Here is a 20,559-nt window from a genome sequence, read left to right on the forward strand (position 1 = left end):
CTTCTGCAAGATGTCCTGTGGGCAGAAAAACAAGATACCTTCTAGTGCAAACTGTCTATTGATATCTATGTAATAAGAGAAGTAAAAATAAACATTTGGATATATAATAGTCTTGGAAATAAAGACAAATTTCTAATAAAATCATAGAACCTGAGAGTTGGTAAGGACCTTAGGGATCAACCCAAAGCAGAAACGTGCTGTATAGATTCCTTAATAAATTGCAGCCAGCCTTGGCTGAAACCTTCAACAATAGAGATCTTATTTTTTCACCAAGCAGCCCTTCTTATTGTTGTACCGAGAGAGGTGTTATTATAAAGTTGTTTCTGTGAGCCAACCATCTGCCTCCTTTTTGCTTTCATCCACTGATTCCTGCTCTGCTCTCTGGAATGACACAGAGTGAAAATAAACCCTGTAACAACACTTGACAGTCCTTTAGATATTTGAAGATAGCTATTAAGGTTTTTCACTAGTCTGATTCCTAAGGTTAACCTGTCTTAGTCCTTTCCACTCTTCCTGTAGATCATAGTTTCCTGACACTGCCAGATCTGCTGTTCACGTAACAGACCATAGATGTCTGCCTTGAATTAAGGGGAAAGGGGTGCTGAATTGAGCAAAGTAACTTTTTCATGTATCTCTTACATTCCAGGCATTCGACCAATGTGGTCTGTCTGAGACTGAAGAGAACTAAGCTTTTCATAATATTCTTATGAACCATGTGGTCAACCAAACACTGCAGATTGTTTCACATAAACTGCTACCTGATTGCTTTTTCCTACTGTTTTGTGCTTGTATATTAGCATTTCCAATCTAAGCGGCAGCCCTTTATTCCTGCTAAATTTCATCTTGTTTTTGTCTGATATTTTTTGCCTGGAAATATAATTTGGCAGAGTTGGGGAGTAAAGTTTTGAATCTTGAGGCTACCGTTGCCAAGCTTTTTATTTCTAATGTCTTCTGTTTCCATTGATGAGAGTATTGGTCAGGATCGCTTTAGGAAGGCAACTCTCTGGTCTTCCATATTTGCGCTCATTCCAGATTGAAACAGAGATAGTGATGATAGCCTTGTCTTGTATTTTGATGCCTAGGTATACTTTGTAAAGCCTTTTAAACCTCACAACCACCTGAAAGATTTACTTATAGCAACTGTTGTATCTTTATTTTAGAGATAAGTATACTTGCAAGACCACACAGCTACCAAAAGTCACAGTTAGGACTAGAGCACAGCCTAATTTCTCCCCTTATGTCCTATTGTACCTTTCAATGGGATTCATGCTTACTCTGAGGAGGGAAACAGGTTCCATCACTACCAACATGGCTGCCATTGAGATCCAGGCTGTAACAGGAAGAAAGGAACATCTTCAGTATCCCCTAAACTCATATGCACTCCATTCATGATAAACCAAGAGAGCCAATATTTAAAGTAATACAGCCATGAGTGTTTTAGCTACAGATGTTAAATAAGCTGTGAATATATCTGGACTATTATTCACCTATATAACCATCTTATCCGTAAGGATATCATGAGACGTAATTCTTTTTTCTAAAATTATTGTATACCAGTCCTAACATTCCATCCCTACCAGTCTAGTAACTCTGATAAAATATAATAAAGTATTTTGGAATGTTTTATCCTAAAGAATCCATGTAAAATCTTATGCTCTTTTCTAAATATTAATCATTTATTTAATAATTTGTTCTACCATCTCACAATGAATAGGTTTTTACTCTCTGAAATGGGGATGTTATCTTTCAAGTTTCCAGAAAACTTTGCAGGACTCTATGATTTTTTTGGTATTTTGCTAATAGAAAATCTTAGGTAACTGATGAAAGTTTCTTTGCCATTCTGAAATGACACTTTATTTGCTTCTGGAGATTAAAACTCATTTGAAGTTATCAGAAGTTTCATATAACCTTCTTACATATCTTGGTCTTTGATTCCTTCTATAATTTGTTGATTTTCCATTTTTATTTGGAAAGCTTGCCATTTGGTAGCAAATATGGAAGCAAAACAGGTTTTGGATATTGTTTGTGACCTCTATAAACCTGAAATCATTTTCCTCTAACATTGAGTCTAACCCTTTCTTATTCTTCTGCCTGCTCTAAACACGGCGTGGGTTGTTTCCAGTAACTTTTTTCAAACCTTCAGTTTATTCCAGATCTTAATCTTTCTAATATTATTTCTAGATATTTGTGATGCCCTTTTGAATTAGCCCTTATTTTTGAGTCTCTTCTTCATCTTTTTGCACGTCTTTTTAAACAAAAGATGTTAATCAGAAAGCTCCTTATACAGTCATACTGATCTTTTACTAATGCTACCTTGTATCCTCTTTCTTTGAGGAATTGCATTTTCAGTGCCATTTTTACAAATCTCCAACCCTCAACAATGTTTTTAAAAAAGAAAGAAAAAGACAGAAATCTCTTACCCATTGTATGCCGTATATCATTTTAGAGTCCCTAATTTAGAAATGTATCTGTCTTTTCACTGAGAAATTTGAAATCTGTTTTCCTACTTTAATATTTTTTTATGATCTTTGAGTTACTAGCAAGTACAAATTAGCCAAGAATATGGCCAAGGAAACCTTCATACTATAGACAAACAGTTGTGATAAATGAGTTTGACCGGATGTTTTTCTCTTTGGTTTAAGCAGAAAAATCTGGGGAAATACTCTTCCCAATTCATACAGATTTCTTATGGATAAAGCTTTGGCAAATGGGATGAGAAAGGTCTTTGTAAATGTAAGCCGTTATTCAGTGAAGTTTTATTACTATTATTGCTAACATGCCTTTACCTTAGAATTATTATTCCATATGGTGGAAAATTTGAAGAGGTACATGACAATTATTAAATTCCCAATGTATTCAGACTTGATATCTTTAGGACTTGGTATTTTATATGTATTAAGGCATAGAACACTTAGTCTTTTCAGAAATCCTGACATGTAGAAATAAGCCGTATCATTGTGGATTAGCTACCTCAGGAGCTAATCAGTTACAGCGATGTTGACCAGAGACAAGTTTGCTAACGTAAAGGCTGCTTCCACCAAAGTCACTCGGGAAACTTGACGAGTGGTAGACAAAAAGGAATTGGAACCTTGACAAGTAGAAAGTCATTTTGTTATAATCAGTCTTCTGTGTTCATAGTACAGTGATGCCAGACCTGTAGGTTAGAAGATTCTTTCTTTCCATTTACGTAATCACCTAGTCTCTTTCCAAAATGGGATATTTTAGTCACCAGAAAATGTGACGAAAAACAACATGGTAGGGTCCCATAAAATCTCTTTGTTATTTCCCTCACTCCAGAATTAATAACATGTCAGAATTGCAGATTCCAAACTCATCTGAGGTGAAAGCAACCATAACATCAATCAACATTTTCCTCCTTTACAATTCATAAAGCACCTTACATATGCTATCTGATTTGATCCTCACAAGAGCCTGTAAGGTAGGTGTAACTATTCCAATTGTACAGATAAGAAAACTGAGGTTCTTAGAGTATAAATCACTTGCCTCAAGTGAAGAAGCTAGAGAGTGACAGCGTGAGGACATCAATGGACACAGATCTCCATCAATTTTGAATAGCGTATTCTTTTCACTATATTACAGCTATGAGGAAATTTATGGTTTCTTTAAAAATTCCATCAGAAGGATTCAAAGAAGGGATAGAGCCAGAGGTTAGGTAGTATAGGTCTAGAATAAATGACGTTATAGGAGGATAGACCTAAATAGCAAGAGCCTCAATTGAAAAAAAAAAAAAAACTTAAAGAACTGTTATACAGAAGGATTAGATGAGAACTATCCCATGATAAGAATGTCAACGGCCCATGTCCTAGAATTTGCTCTTATTCTCATTTGGATGAACCCTAAAATACATTTGAAAGGCTGATTGGGGTCCTTGGTTGCTGGGAAATATTTCATTGGGCATTGTGAGTCAATGGAGAAAAGTACCAGATAATGAATCAAAAAAAGAAAAGATATAGTAGTTTATAGTCATTATATTGGAGAAGTGGAAAGACAAAGACTTTTCCAACTTCAACTCTTTATCCTTTGTCGTAAACTATGCTTCTGTTCGCCAAATATTGATTCCTCTCCCTGCAGTGTTCCTCATTTCAGGGTCCTCCCTGTGGGAGGATTATACATTCCTTTCCTGTTGCACTTAGAAGTTGTTCATGAAACTTAGAAGTGAATGTGTGGCTTTAGTGTGGAAGCTGTTAAGAGCCAGCTTATGCTTTGCTGTGTCACTTTTCTCTGCCTCAAGAACAGCAACATAAAGGTAGCTCCTTCAGCCTGGTTCCTAGAGATATGGAAATATGAAGGAGAGCCACAGCCCGCTTGCAATGAGCATATACCATGAGTGAGAAACTTTTGTGGTTATGACCACTAAAAATGCTGGGGTTGTTTGTTACTGCAGTATAACCTATACTCTGCTGACAAATATATTCCTCCTTTTATGTGTTTATCCTAAAAGAACTGGATAAATAGTGAAATGTGCACTCATTCAGCCTCTTAATAATGATTGTCCTATTCATTTATTATCTTTCTAATAACAGATTAAAATGACATGGGATTTAAATATTTCTAAAGAATATGATACCAGTAAAATAGAAACTGGGAAATTGAAATGATACACAGTCAAATGCTTGAGAAATATCTATAGATATATACGAAAAGTCATGAAATTTTACACATAGTTGGTGCTTAATACTTACAGATGCAGCAGTGACAAAGTTCTTCATAAGCAAAGTGTCCCATTGAGGAAAGCAAAAAATACATACCTTTTTTTTTAAGTAAAGCTAAAATTTTTCCCAGAAATTCCCCTAGTTCTAAGAATCTTTCCAATTATTCCTACTGGGGAACTTAAGAGTTCCCCAGTAATTCCAAAAGAATTTCGAAAATCAAAAGAGCCTATTCCACTTAAATTTGCTACTTCAAAATTGAAAGTCACAGGGAGTTAGTTACTTCTCATTTTAATCTTTAGCTGTTTTGTTTTGTTGTGTTTTACAGGAAAAGAAATATTTGTATTTTATGTCTAAACTGATAGCTTTGCCAGTGGTCATAACCTGCATTTTCATTTGTGCATTCTCTAAAGAATAATTTCTGGTATTTTTTATCTCATTACTAAAATTTAAAACTTTAATTTCTTTACTTAAGAGGATGAGATTATTTTACTCCAGGTATATTTCTTTTAGAGTTAACTTCAAGCTCACGTTTTGGGAAATTGCTTTACCTATATGTTATATACTGAATCCCCATATCAGCAATACTTCAAAATATTTCTTTCCACTGGCCTTTTCAGACACATCCTATAATCCTAACCTTTTTCATCCTAGGCACTTAAGGTTCCAGTTAAAATACTAAGTTTAGGGCTTCCCTGGTGGCGCAGTGGTTGAGAATCTGCCTGCCAATGCAGGGGACACGGGTTCGAGCCCTGGTCTGGGAAGATCCCACATGCCGCAGAGCAGCTAGGCCCGTGAGCCACAATTACTGAGCCTGCGCATCTGGAGCCTGTGCTCCGCAACAAGAGAAGCCGTGACAGTGAGAGGCCCGTGCATCGCGATGAAGAGTGGCCCCCACTTGCCGCAACTGGAGAAAGCCCTCGCACAGAAACGAAGACCCAGCACAGCCATATATAAATAAATAAATAAAAATAAATAATTAAAAAAAAAAAATACTAAGTTTAGTCGGGAGTTGATACTATCAATACTAGGATGATTTCATTTACCACATCAACAAGGTGTGGGTATGTTTTGACACAGGAAGAAAAAAGGGAAAGGGCCCAAAGTATGAACATACCCAACTGCTAGCTTATCACACACACACACACACACACACACGTAAAACCTAACGTCAATGCTCATTACTGCATCTTCTCCCCAACCCAGCATTAGAGTGCCTAGGGTCGATCCTGAGACACTTCTCTTCATCACTCCAACTACAGTCACACTCTAGGTGGTCACATCCAGTCCCATGACTTTAAAAACAATCTACAAAGGAACAACTATATTTTTATCTCCAGTCCCAATCTCTCCTGTGAACTCCAGGCTCATATATCCTACATCTCCTCTTTGATACTGAATAGGGATATCACATCTAACATGACAAAACACACCATTTGAATTTTCCCCAAGACTTCTCTTTACTGTCTTTTCTACGTCAGTAAATGATAATTGCCTTCTCACTGCTCAGGCGAAGACCTCAAGATTGTCCATGTCTCCTCAATTTTTTCTCATGAGCTATATTCAGTTGGCAAATCTTGTCAACTCTGCCTTCAGATTATACCCAGACTCTAACTACTTTACCTCCACTTTTATCCTATATCCTAAACTATCACCTCTCTTATCTGATTGTTGCAATGGGCTTCTATTGAAATCCCCTCCAACTGGCCTCTTGCCAGTGTATTCTCCACATACAGGAGCTGATGGGATCATTTTAAAATAAAATGTCTCAACTCATCGGCTTTCTCGAAGGAAAATTAATGTTTATTATCTCCCCCTCCTCCCCCCCTCCTGGTTGCCCCCTCACACACATTTTCTCCCTTCTTCTCAGGTCTCATCTCTCACCCTCTGGCCCTCAGTCACTACCATCCACACTGGCCTCCTACCTGCTGCCACCTCAGGACACTTGCATCTGCTTCTCTGCTTCAAAAAGGTCATCCCCCAGTGAACTTTACACTTTAATTCAACTGCCTGCTCAAATAACACCTTATCAAAAAGGCTTCCCTGAGCACACTAAATAAAATAGCATCTAACCCTCCATCCCACTTTCCCACCTTTATTTCTGCCTCTTAGCCCTGACCACCCCCTGACTAATTGCATATTTATTTGCGTCATTCTCCTGCTACTTAAACACTAGTTCCTAGAGGGCAGGGACTTTGTCTGTTTTGTTCACTCTTGTGCCTCCAGTGCCAGGAACAGTGCCTGGCGTATAGCAACTATTTTCTGAATGAATGAATTTCTGATGCCAGGAGGAGTTCGGGTGATGAGAAAGCAGCATGAGAGATGCTGGAAAGGTGTATGAGGGAGGAAAGAAGTAGGACCTAATTGGGAATATACAGGTACTAAAGATAAATTTTGTCTAGTGTGCATTTTCCCTAAAGTTAGCTCTGTATCATTTATTTTTCAGTGTGAAATGTCAGTGAGCCTCCAAGTTCTACACTATGCATGGGAGATCATTTAAGTAATTTTGACAATAAAAAATAGAGCATAATGCTACCCCCCTTCCTGCTCATTTTACACTTTAGCTATGTCCTCTTTGGAGTGTGAGTTATTGTCTGTAGCATAATCTCCAAATTTATTTCAGTCTTTTTATGACTCCATAGTCATCAGGCAGATGCTATCTTCTCCACTTTATTCTCAGTTCATTCGCAAAACAATGTAATATGGGAACTCTGTGTCTTCCTTTAGGATGTGAGATTCTGACTTGGGTGTATGTGGTTGATTTTAGAAGCTACCATAGGAAGCAGGAGGGAGGAAGCAGGTAGAGTGAAGAGAAAAGGAGGAAAAGGCCAATGTAAAGGGATATTATCCACGTCACTGCTGTGGGCAACAGTCCCAATGTCACTGGGACTTCCTCAGAAGCCTGTATAAGGGGCCTCCCAGGATTGTCCACCTGAAGGCAGACAATTAGAGCAGGGGTAGACCAACTGTGGCCCATGGGCCAAATCTGGACAGGGACTTGTAAATAAAGTTTTATTGGAACATAGCCACGCTGATTTGTTTACTTATTGCTCGTGGCTGTGTTGGGGCAATAAGGACAGAGTTGAGTAGTTGCCACAGCGACCATACAGCGTACAAACTTGAAATAATTACCATCTGGCCCTCTTCAGAACAAATTTGTCTACTCCTATTTAAGAGCATTTATCCTCAAGTTCCTATCCACAACTGTTGAAGGATTTCCAGAAGGAGTTTTATATCTTCCTCACTTCCTGGCCTTGCTTGTAAGAAGGGCAAGTAATGCCTTACAGAGTCGAGAAGCCCGTGGCTAAATGGGGAGTTATGCTGCATGTGATCTAGGGACCTCGCGCTGGTCAGTGTCTGTGCAAGGTGAGTCTGAACTGGCACAGAACTGCCCTTGTAGCTTCAGCTGAAATGCAGAGTGGTCTGAGAGAGTGTAAAGCATGCCTCAGAAGCATCTACTAGTCTTGATTTGGGGATATGTTAACAAGTCTGTGCCCTGGGAAATGAAATTGTATTTACAGATGAAAACACTTAACTAATGATGATACCGAATGACACTTGGAGAAAGTTGACTAACTGATTGAGGCAATTATTACAAACAAATTGACTAGTCAGTACTAATCCTAGCAATTTTATTCAATACTAATGTACAATGAGGTCAAGTTTCCCTAAACTTCCCATAGATTACTTTTATTCTCTTGCAAGCCATTAATACTCAGTTTTTTTGTTGTTTTATTTTGTATTCGTTTCAGATTTATACGTCTAAATAAAAATTCATAAATGCTTAATGCAAAAAAAAAAAGTTATAGGAGTCTATGAATAAATGAAAGTTTTACCTTTCGTATCCCACTGCCAGAAGTTTTTTTTTAATGCTGTGGTTTGGTATATAATCTTCCAGATTTTTTAAATATTCTATTTGAATGCACACTACTTATGTATATTTAAAATAAACTATACTTTTCACTAACTTGCTTTTCCCAAATGTAATATATATTAGACCCTCTTCCATATCAGTTCAATAAAGAGTCTTAATGATTTTTAATAGCTGTATAATATTCCATTCCATGGATATACTTTAACTCATTCTTCTGATAAATGTTAAATTGTTTCTCATTTGTTTACTATTTAAAATGGTGCTCAAAAAAACAAAACAATAAAAACAAAGAAAGAGCAGTGCTCTACACACCTACTGCCCAGATCCTGGTTTCAAAATACCTTTCTCCACTAAATGGAACCAGGGATCCTTGGGAAAATGGCTGATTCCAGGGCTTGCACAAAAACAGTGAGTCTAGACTATCATGTTGTGCCAGAAAGTAGGAAAGTGTTCTAAAAATGATCGGGATATATCAGAAGAATGCAGAAGCTTGCTTGAAGTGGTCCTATTTGCCAATCTGGTCCAATTTGAGCACCAAAATAATAAAGATTATATCTTAATAATTAATATAATATTGTTAATATTACATGTTAATAAAGATTATTTTATTATCTAAAATTAGAATCTATTAATCTGCATGGATATAAAGAAAAACTAAATATATAGAGAAAAAGAGAAAGCTCTTCCTTAGAGTACAAAGCAAAAAATATAGAAGAAATGATAGAATTAGAAAATCACCATTTGGCAACCATCATATTAATAATTGACTCATGTACGAATCAACATTGGACATTAAAATTAGTGGGTGAAAGTTTGAGGAATAAACAATTTTTTTTTCTTTTGGTCTCAAAGTATACCCACAAGATACTTACTAATTACAAAGAGAAATGTAGTATCTTTACACTAAAATAACCTGGCAAACACCTTAGCCAAGTGATCAAAGTTAATACCAGTAAGTAGACAAAACTGCAGCATGTGCCTCTCAGTGTGGTTCACTAAGGAAGACACAGCAACGCTTCTGTGGTATTCTTGCCAAAAGTGCAGGACATGAACCTAATCACAAGAAAACATCAGATTAACCCAAAATGAGAAAATCTCTACAAACTACCTGGCCTGTACTCTTCCAAAAATGTCAAAGTCATGACATACGAAGAAAGACACAGTAACTGTTACAGATTAAGTGACACTAAAGAGATAAGCCAATGAATACAACTCATGGATTTTCTTGCTATAAAGAACATTACTGGGACAATTGAAGAAATCTGAATCTTATCTAGAGAACTTATTCTGTTCTCTAGATAAGATTATAGTATTGTATCAATATTAATTTCTTAACTTTGATAAATGTACTGAGATTGTATGAAAATGTTCTGGATTATTAAGAAATACACTATGAAGTACTGAGGGGTAAAGGAGTGCTTTGTCTGCAATTTCCTCCCAGTGCAGAAAAAAAGAAGTTGTGTGTGAGTGAGTGTGGAGAGAGCGTGAGAGGAAAAGAAGGAGAAGAAATACGATAAAATGTTAATATTTGAGAATTCCAGGTAAAAGCTGTATTCTTTGGTTATTCTTGCAATTTTTCTATAAATCTCAGAATGTAGGAACAGTAAATTTTATAAACAGTACTCTAGTGAACATCAATACATATAAATATTTGTGTTATTCTAAAGGTGTTATTGTGGAATAAATTCCAAGTGGAATTGTTAAATCAAAGAATACACACATCTTAGATTTTCAGAGAAAATAACAAAATTCTGTTTTTCTCCTGTGTACAATTTGACAGTCCACAGATGACACAGAAGATAGCACATTTTCTGACACCTCACCATCAGTGAATACTGTCCTACTTTTGAATGGAGTCTGATAAGTAAGAAATGAGATCTCCTTGCTGTTGGGATTTTCATTCCTTTGACTGGTAGAGAGGTTGAACATCTTTCCATATATTCAATAACCATTTGAATTTCATTCTCTTTAAAGTGCCTGTTCATACAGTTTGCCATTTCAGATGTCATTTTTTTCTTAATCATTTATAAGAATTATTATGTTCAGAACAATAACCAATGTAATATTGATTGTAAATGTTAATTTCACTAGTTTATCCTGTCTTCAACTTTTTAATAGTGTTTTGTAATTTCATATAATCAAATCAGTCTTTTTCATAGGGATTCAGGATTTCATATCATGTTTAGAAAAATCTTCTCTATTCCCAAGAATATAAAAACATTCTTCCATGGCTTCTTTTTCTGGAACTTTTATTGTTTTATTATCGCTATTTTGCTTTCTAGATCATAATTAAAATCCACTTTGGAGGATGATAAACTGAGTCTATGTAAAACTTTTTAAAAAGTTTTCTATCGATAGAAGGGAAATCAATAACAATCTGTAAACTAAATGCTCCGCATGTTCTATCTTTAAAACAGCGTGTCACAATTCAATTTCCCTAGCTTGCTAAAGATTTGTGACTAATTTGGATCCCAAGGACAGGTTTGGTAGATTCTCCCCCCACCCCAGTCCTACTCTAACAGATGACAGGATGTGTAGGAAAGATGCTGTCACCCTTCCCAAATATGCTATCTTTTCCCAGAAATAATATCTTAGAGTAAATATCCGCCTAGAGAGAATCTAGTTGTTTTCTGCTTAGATGGGGCTGGCGGGCGGTATCAGTCCCTTTGATCCCTTGAAAGCACATGGGCCTATGGGCTGCCATCCTCTTGAAGGATCCTGTCATTCCCTGTCAATCCACATTAAACAAGGATGGTGTTTTGTAACAATTTATCTCCTTCAAGGTGATTTAGATATTTTCTGCCAAGATTATGCTAGAGGATGTCATTACTTTTGTCCTGTCTGTCTCGTTATTTTTATTGCCAGAGAATGTTGTTGTTTACTTTCACTGATAATCCATCTCTCTGGGAAAAGATTGTATTAATACTTTCATGCTGGGTAAAATCTCCATTTTTACATGGAAGAACACAGAAATAAGATTTCTGTCCCCGTTCTTTGAAGATGCTGTCACAAATAAACAATAAACAACCCGAAGAAAAAAGGACTTTAAAACTAGCAACATGTTTTGAGTAGAATACTTTAAAAAGAAAAGAGCATCTATGTAAGCATTCAGTTACATGCAAATCGGCATCTTTGAAACCACTTTGGTTAAGAGGAAAGCTTTGGACTTAGTCATTGCTAGCTAAGTAACATTGAATGTGTGTTATACACACTTGTAATTTCACTTGCCTTATCTGTAAAACAGAAATAATAACAGTACTGTGTCCTAGTGTTGTTGTGAAGAATTATTTAGATAAATCCATAGAAAATATTTGACTACTACTTGGTACATATTAAGGACTCAAGGAGTATTAGCTGCTGTCATCGTCATCATCACTGTTATAAATAATCCTTATACATTGCAGTAATAACTATCTAAAATAATTAGATTCTAAAATAACATGACATATTTAATCCTTAATAGTATTATATAATATAGTACACAAATGCCCTTGTATTGAATATTGACAGATATTGATGGGACCAAAAGCGTCTCATTAACTCATGAACTATTAAAACCAAGAAATCTGTACAGCATTACAGACTGGAATACTTCTAATAATATAGCTTTAGTTAAGTCTGGGCCTCTACAAAATACATTTTTCATTTTTGGATGATGATATTCTACTATAATTGCCTCTCTCACTGAAGAGGCTTGTAATGGACTTGCTGTTAATAAAGTAAGACTTCTTTCTCATGGTGTCTTCTACCATTTTTTGCACCATTCTGAAAAAGGTGGCTGCCTGACATCTGTTTGATTTACACCTTGGACAGCTCCTTGCACAGCCCCTAAATTTCTCATTCTGTGACTCCCTTACTCCTCTTGTTCTCCCTCTTGTTCAATGCCCAGCTCCAATACTTCTCCTCCCAGCCACCCCACCACCACCTTTAAGTTTAGAAGGATTTTGTTACTCCTATTCTGTTATTCTTCCTTTTTAACGTTCTGTATATTTCACATTTGGGGACAGAATCCAAGTTGCTAGGAAATAGACTCTATGATGTATTAAAGGAGTTAAACATCACAATAAGTTATATAAATGTAGAACAAGATATAAGAAGCAAAGAGAAAATAAGGTCAAAAAATGAACAGTTAATTATGAAACTTAAAACTGACTTCTGTGTCTAATCTCATCAGTGGTTAGAATTACTGGACCTTTTTATGTATTAAGGAGTATCACAAATATAACATAACTTTATTTAACATGATCAAGTAACTCATGATATCCTTGGAGACAATGGACAAACACTGACTGCATAAGATTCAGATAGATTGATTCAATGGCAACTGAATTGCCCTGCCCAACATGTGCTAATTAATGGATTGAGGAAGGGGAGGCTCTAATGGAGAACAACAATTAAAATGTTATATGCTGTTTTAAAAGTTATTGATATATGCTTAAGGCACATAGAAGTGCACAGATTTTAAGGTATCTTTCACTTTTAACAAATGCAGGCACCAAAGTAACCCACCCATCTCTCAAGGCATAGGGTATTTCTCTCTTCAGGAAGTTCCCTGTGCCCCTTTCTGCAGTCAGTCCCTCCCACCTAGAAAATAACTCTGCTCTGATTCCTATCACAAAAAAATTAATTTTGCATGGTTGAGAACTTCATATAAGTGAAATCATGCAATATGTACTTTTTGGACTCTGGCCTCTTTCACTTAGCATAATATTTTTTGAGATGCATCCATACTGCAGAGTATGCTACTAATTTGATCCTTTTTTTGCTGAATAGTATTCCATTGTATGAATATGCTAGTTTGTTTATCTATTCTCCAGTTGATGGACAAACACCTGGGTGGTTTCCAGTTTTTACTATTATGAATAGAGCTGCTATAAACATTCTTCTACTAGGCTTTCTGTTGATATATATTTTCATTTCTCTTGGATAAACATTAGGAAGTACAATGCTATGTAAATATATGATTTTAAACTTTAACTCTGTAAGAAACTGCCACACTATTTCCCAGAGTGGTTTACCATATTTATTTCCACTAGCATTATGAGAATTTTGAAAGCTCCATATCCTTGACAGTATTTGGTGTTGCAAGTTGTTTTTTTAATTTTGTTTTTGTTTTAAATTTTAACCCTCCTAATAAGAGGTATCTCATGGTTTTAATTTGTTTTCCTGTGCTTCATGATGCTAAGCGATAAGTTCTTTGTCAGATATATGTCGTGAATATTTTCTCCCAGTTCATGAATTGACTATTCATTTCTTGGTGGTGTCTTTGGAAAAACAGGTTTTGATTTTGATGAACTTCAATCAACAACATTTTTTCTTTTATGATTAGTGCTTTCTGTTTCATTGCTAAGAAATTTTCATTTTGCTCAAGATTGCAAAGCTATTTTACAATGAATTTGTCTAGAAGCTTTATAAATTAGCCTTTAAGTCTATAAGCCCTCTTGAATTAATTTTGACATGTAGTATGGAATAAGTAGGGTGGTATGTTCATTTTTTTCCCATGTGGATATCCAAATGTTCCTACACCATTTGTTGAAAAACCTTCCTTCTCCATAAAACTACTTCAGTAATTTTGTATTAAAGCATTTGACCATATGTACATAGGTCTATTTGGGGGCTCTTTATTCTATGCCATTGATCTATTTGTCTATATTTGACCAATACCACACTATTTTGATTACTAAACCTTTATACAAGTTTTGAAATTAAGTAATGTAAGCCCTTCAACTTTTAAGATTATTTTAGCCATTTTAGAGATTTGCCCAAATCTTCCATATAAGTTTTAGAATCAGCTTGTCAATTTCTCAAAAATCTTGCAGTTGTTTTTATTAAGATTTCATTGAATATGCAGATCAATTTGGGAAGAATTTATATCTTAAAGATATTGAGTCTGCCCATCCAAGAACATGGTATATCTTTTTATTTATTTAAGCTTAATTTAGTTGCTCTCAGCAATATTTTGTAGTTTTCAGAGTAGAGGTTCTATACATTTTGTTAAATTTATTTCTAAGTATTTTATGTTTGGAGATTTTTTAGAATTTTCTGTACACAACCATATTATCTGAAAATAGTTTTGTGTTTCCCTTAAAATCTTGTCTCTTTTTTTTCTTAATGCATTGGCTAGAATGTCTATCTCGTACAATGTTATACAGAAGTAGGGGAAACTTAAAATTTCAACACTGAGCAGTAAGCTTTTCATAAAGGGCATTCTATCAGATGGGTGATGTTTCCATCCACCTCTAGTTTGGTGTGAATTTTTATCATGAATAGGTGCTAAATTTTGCCAAATACTATTTCTGCATTTCTTGCAATGATTGTGAGGGTTTTCCTACTTTAATAAACTATTGCAACGTAATCTGAATTACGTTGATTTCTGAAATTTAAAAGAATCTTGCATTTATGTCAACACTATGTGGTCATGATGTATTATGGTTTTAAAATATATTACTTAATTTGATGTGCTAAGATTTTATTAAGATTTCCTACAACTATGGTTATGAGAAATACTAGTTCATAATTTTTTTCTTGCAGTATTTTTATCTGGTTTTGGTAATAGCATAATGCTGGCCTTACAAAATGAGAATTATCTTTTTCTCCTCTATTTTCTGAAAGACTTTGTGTAAGTTTAATATTATTTCTTAATTAAACATTTGACAGAACTCACCACTGAAGCCATCTGGGCCAGGAATTTTCTTTGTGGAAAGGCTTTTATTAAAATTTCAATCTCTTTAAAGTGTTAGTTATATTGACTTTTATTGCTGTGTAACAAACTATCCCTAAAACTTAGCAGTTAAAAGAACAAACATTTATTATCTCATAGTTTCTATGGGTCAGAAATCAGGGAGCAGCTTAACTGGGTGCTTCTGGCTCAGAATCTCTTGTGAGATTTCGGTCAAACTGTCAGCCTAAGCTGCCATCATCTGAAGATTCAACTGGAGGAGAGTCCACCTCAAACCACTCATGTGGTTTTTGGCAGCCTCAGTACCTTGCTGGTCATTGGCTGGAAACCCCAGTTCCTCCCCTTGTGGGCTTCTTCATAGACTACCTCACTGTCCTCACAGCATGGCAGCTGACTTACCCTAGAGTAAGTGATACAGTAATGTGTGTGTGTGTGTGTGTGTGTGTGTGTGAGTGTGTGGAGAGAGAGAGAGAATATCCCATGATGTCTTTTATAACCAAATCTCAGAAGTAACATGCCATAATTTCTGTTGTAGTCTATTGATTCTATTGGTGTGAATACCAGTATTGCTAAATGCACAAATTAATAGAATCATAAGCAGCGGAAAATATATACTTTTTAAAATGAAGTATTTGTCCCAATAATATCTGCACACACACTGGGAGTTTTATGTTCCTTTCTGACACTGATATAGAAAGGCATTGACAAACTGGAGTAAGTAGGCAAGGTAATAGCCAACAAACATTGTTGAGTGTTTCTCAAATGCCAAATGAAGAATGGTACTTACAGATGGTTGAAAATCTTAAAATTAGCATATTCTTTGACTTGATGATCCTACCTTTATAGATTTATCCTGAGAAAATACCTGGATAAGTGCACAAAGAATTGTGTGCAAAGGGTCTTCACAGTGTTGTTCAGCAAAGAAAAACATGCAAAGAACTTAACTTGTTCAGAAGTAAGGGACTGTTAAATAAAATTTGTATTTAGTAGCTGTCAAAATGATTTTCTAAAGAATATTCATTGACATGGGAAAGATTTTTATTATTGGTTTTAAATAAAATGAAAACAAGTCACAAAATAGAGTTTCCATATAATGATCCCACTGTAGAAAATATATGTTTATTTTTTTAAATTAATTAATTAATTTATTTATTTTTAGCTGTGTTGGGTCTTCGTTTCTGTGCAAGGGCTTTCTCTAGTTGCAGCGAGCGGGGGCCACTCTTCATCGCGGTGCGCGGGCCTCTCACTATCGCGGCCTCTCTTGCTGCGGAGCACAGGCTCCAGACGCGCAGGCTCAGTAGTTGTGGCTCACGGGCCCAGCTGCTCCGTGGCATGTGGGATCTTCCCAGACCAGGGCTCGAACCCGTGTCCCCTGCATTGGCAGGCAGATTCTCAACCACTGCGCCGCCAGGGAAGCCCCTATGTTTATTTTTTAAATGTAGATATCATTACTCAAAATATGAACAGCTATGCTAGCGTGGACATGGGTTGTTTTGGCTCATCCAGGACCCATTTCTCCTTCTCCTAACCACAAGACACAGGCTTTCCAATTATCCCTTTCTTATCTTCTGCCCAATGATTGGGTAAAATTAACTCAAACCCAAGCTCAACAAAGGGGTAGGCATGTGACCTAATCTCAGCCAATCATTGTATTCCCAGACAGTCACAGATACTGATTCAGGGATGGGATTGAGAGAGTCAAGCCCCAGACTTTTGTCTGAGTAAGTCTGGAGCTAAGATGGCCATGTTGCCACTGCTTGGAAGCCAAGAGATGGAGGGACACCTGTTGATCATTTGACCTTGCATCTCCAGTCAAGCCTACTGTCCTCACCTCAGTCAGGCTCCAATACCCTGTACTGTGACATCACTCCTCTCCCCACCACATATACCCCTGCTTTGCTTAGCTCCATTTCATGGCTTTTGGACTGAATTAGGAAAAAAGACAGGAAGAAAGGATGGAAGGGAAGGAGGGATGAACAGAGAGGGAGTAAAGAAGAAAGCTTGGTTTTCATTTATTTTTTTTTGAAAGAGGGCTATATAAGAAATTAGGGAAATTTATTTTAGACAAAGGAAAACAGAAAAGGAACTATGATCATTGTCTTCAGATAGTTTAAGGACCTATGTATAGAAATACAAAAAGAACTCATTTTGAATTCAGTGATATAAGGTACAGGGAGGCATATTTTCTTCAAGATAAGCAACATAGTGTTTTAACAGTGTGAACTGTCTAAAGGTAAAATGGGATGCCTTGTAAAGTTATGAACCCTTGTAACCACAAGCATTCAAGCAGAGACTGGATGACAGCCGTCAGAGTTTTGTACAGAAGATTCATTCCTATTTTAAAAGAAGGGTAGTACCAAATGACAACTAAATTAGTTAATCTGGGTAGGTAACTAACTTGGGAAGCCTGGTCTTTCATTTCATCTTTTTATTTCCTAATATGATAAATCAGTCCTTACACACCACACTTTTAAACATAACTGAAAACACATCTGAAAGAGAATATCTGGGAAAAGCTGTATTCACAATCTTCTAGTGGCAAAAATAATTAGGTCCTGATCTTTCTGTGACTCAGAACAACCAGTAGTCAATACATTAAATACAAACAACCTTAGAGGACACAGAGTTCCCTTGTGAAAAATAGAACTACTCTGAATTAGACAAAGAAGAGAAATTTCCCTTGGATAAAATTTAAAACATTACATACCATATCAAGGAAAGAAAATGTTATATTTTTATCAACATGGGACTATAGAGTGTTTTCTATGAAAACAAGCATGACAAAGTGAAAAAAAAAACAAAAATGTTGATACATTTATAAACCATCAGAGTTTAGCTAATGGAATAAAATCTCAAGTCCTTATAGAATAAATTTTACACGAGTGTTTATTCCTTTAAACAATAAAAGTTTTGTTTTGATAGAAATCTTTTTACAAACGTATAGGCACATTTGCCACTTTCCTGTCTTGTTAAACACAGACTACAAAAACGTATTTTAAAGTGCCTTTCTGACCCACACAATTATCACTCTATACTCAGCTTACACTGATGCCCTTGGAGTCTGCTGAAACACGTGTGTGTGTGTGTGTGTGTGTGTATATATATATATATATATATGTATCCCTACATTAACATCCCATTGATGTGTGTTTTGACTAGTAGTGTCTCCTTTTTAAAGTTTTTTGGTTTTCTTCCTTACTATCAGAATCTAGTCTGTCATTCTTCAATCCTGTTAATAAGTTTATCTCTAGCAGACTTTTTCCTGACGTTAAATTTGCTGCTTTTTATCTGCCGCTGTTTTGAAAAATGGATAATTTAAGCAGAAAAAGAATCCATACGAAAGATTAGATCAAAATGGTAGACTGAGCACGTGTGTATGCCTCGTCTTTCTTTTCCCAAATCCTTAGAAATGGAAGAAATAATATGCTGTATGTGTGCAATATGAGAATATATGGCACGTTTATAATGAATTTATCTGAAGTGGAAAATTCCTAGGAGAGAACACACCGTTTGGAATATATTGTTCCCTGCAGTACTGGAGCTGGGGTTGAGGATTCATGATGTAGAGACAATCAAAGTCATGTGGCTTGTGGCAGGGTTAATTCCTAAAAGAAAGGGGGCCTTGACCAACAAAAACAAAGCATGTTCAATATGCTGACACTTGCTACAAGGAGGCCTTCCCCACCGCCATCCTGGCCACCTGTCAAACTTTGAGAAACTTGGATTTCAAAATGAGAAACTGACCCTTTTCGGTTTAACTTGAGCATAATTCACATTTTCTTTAAGTCAATATGCAAACATCTTCTAAGAGTGGTAAACTTTAATTGGTATGTGAATTATATTGTTAAACCCATAAAATATACCTTAATAGTTTTGGAGCTAGAGACTCATGACTTTCTTCAGTTCTGGAAAGTTCCAAGGTATCATTGCTTCAAGTGTTACCTCTCTGCCAGTCCCTCCATTCTCTTCCGTGAGAACTCTTGTTAGAAGGACATTAGAATTTTCATGTCTATCCTCTATGTCTCTTAATTGGCTTTTCATATTTTAACCTCTTCTGTCTCCCTATGCTGTGTTTTAGGTGAGGTGAATTTCTCAGACTATCTTCTCATTCCAAAACTCTCTCTTTTATGACACCAGTGTATCAATTATCTATTGCTGCCTAACAAATCACATCAAAACTAATGGTTTGAAATAAGAGCAATCTCTTATTTTTCATGATTTTGTAGGTTGGCTAGGTGTTTTCTTGCCTGGACTCCTTCATGTAACTCCATTCATCTGGCAGGTCAGCTAGGGTCTGGACTTCACTGGGCTGTCGGACAGCTGAGATGGCTGAACGCCTTATTCCACATGCTCTCTCACTACCCAGGAGGTAGCAACCCAGGCTTCTTTCATGGTGGCTTTAGTGTTCCCAGAAGCAAGGGTGTGAAAGACCCCCATACTCAAGTACTTTTTCAAACCTCTACTTGAGTAACTTTTGCTAGTGATCCGTTGGCTAAAACAAGTCATGTTGCCTAGCCCAGATTCAAGGAATGGAGAAATGGACTCCACCTTTTGATAGTAGGAGGTACAAAGCACGTTTGGCCAATCTTTGCAGTTTACCATACCTGGCTAGAGTTTATCCATCTTCTATATTTTGTATTGCAAATATAGTTTTTCTTTTCCAGTATTTCTAACTAGTTCTTTTTCATATCCACATATTCATTTTTATGCCTATTTTATTTCATGAAATCTTGTTCCTTGTAATGAATTCCTTTCTTTCCTTGAAAGAACAAACTTATTTTAAGGTCTTTGGCATATTGTGCCATGCAATTGATTTCATACGGGGTGGATTTATTTTCTGATTCTTGATTTTGTTATCTGTTTTATCATTACTTTTTTCATGAGATTTATTTTGAGGGGTAGATTTTGTTTTGATTTGTTGTTTTGGTTTGTTCTCAGTCTCTCTCCTGTACCCATCTTACTTTTGCCTTCTCTCCCACTCCTTCAGACCTCAGGTCCAGGGTTGAGTCTTATAATGTGTTTTGGGATTCCTACACTATTATGACCTATGGGTTTATAATGAATTTAGGCCTTGGCACCAGAAGCAGCTTGACTCAGTTCCTAGTCACAAGTCCTCTTGCTTCCTTAGCCTATAGCTTCCTGTAGGCCTCAGACAGCAGGTCAGCAACAAGGAGAAAAGCAGCAAAATAGAGCTTTTCTTTTTCAGCTTCCTTTCAAAAAGGTGAGCCGGAGAGGCCCCACTCCAGCCATGGCTTCAAACTATGAAACAGGCCAGATCCCCCATCTCCTGGGGAGAAGTTAAAATGTTCATTACCAGCAGGAGCCATCCATTCCCC

Source organism: Balaenoptera musculus, chromosome 7 (genome assembly GCF_009873245.2).
Source record: "Balaenoptera musculus isolate JJ_BM4_2016_0621 chromosome 7, mBalMus1.pri.v3, whole genome shotgun sequence".
NCBI lineage: Eukaryota > Metazoa > Chordata > Mammalia > Artiodactyla > Balaenopteridae > Balaenoptera > Balaenoptera musculus.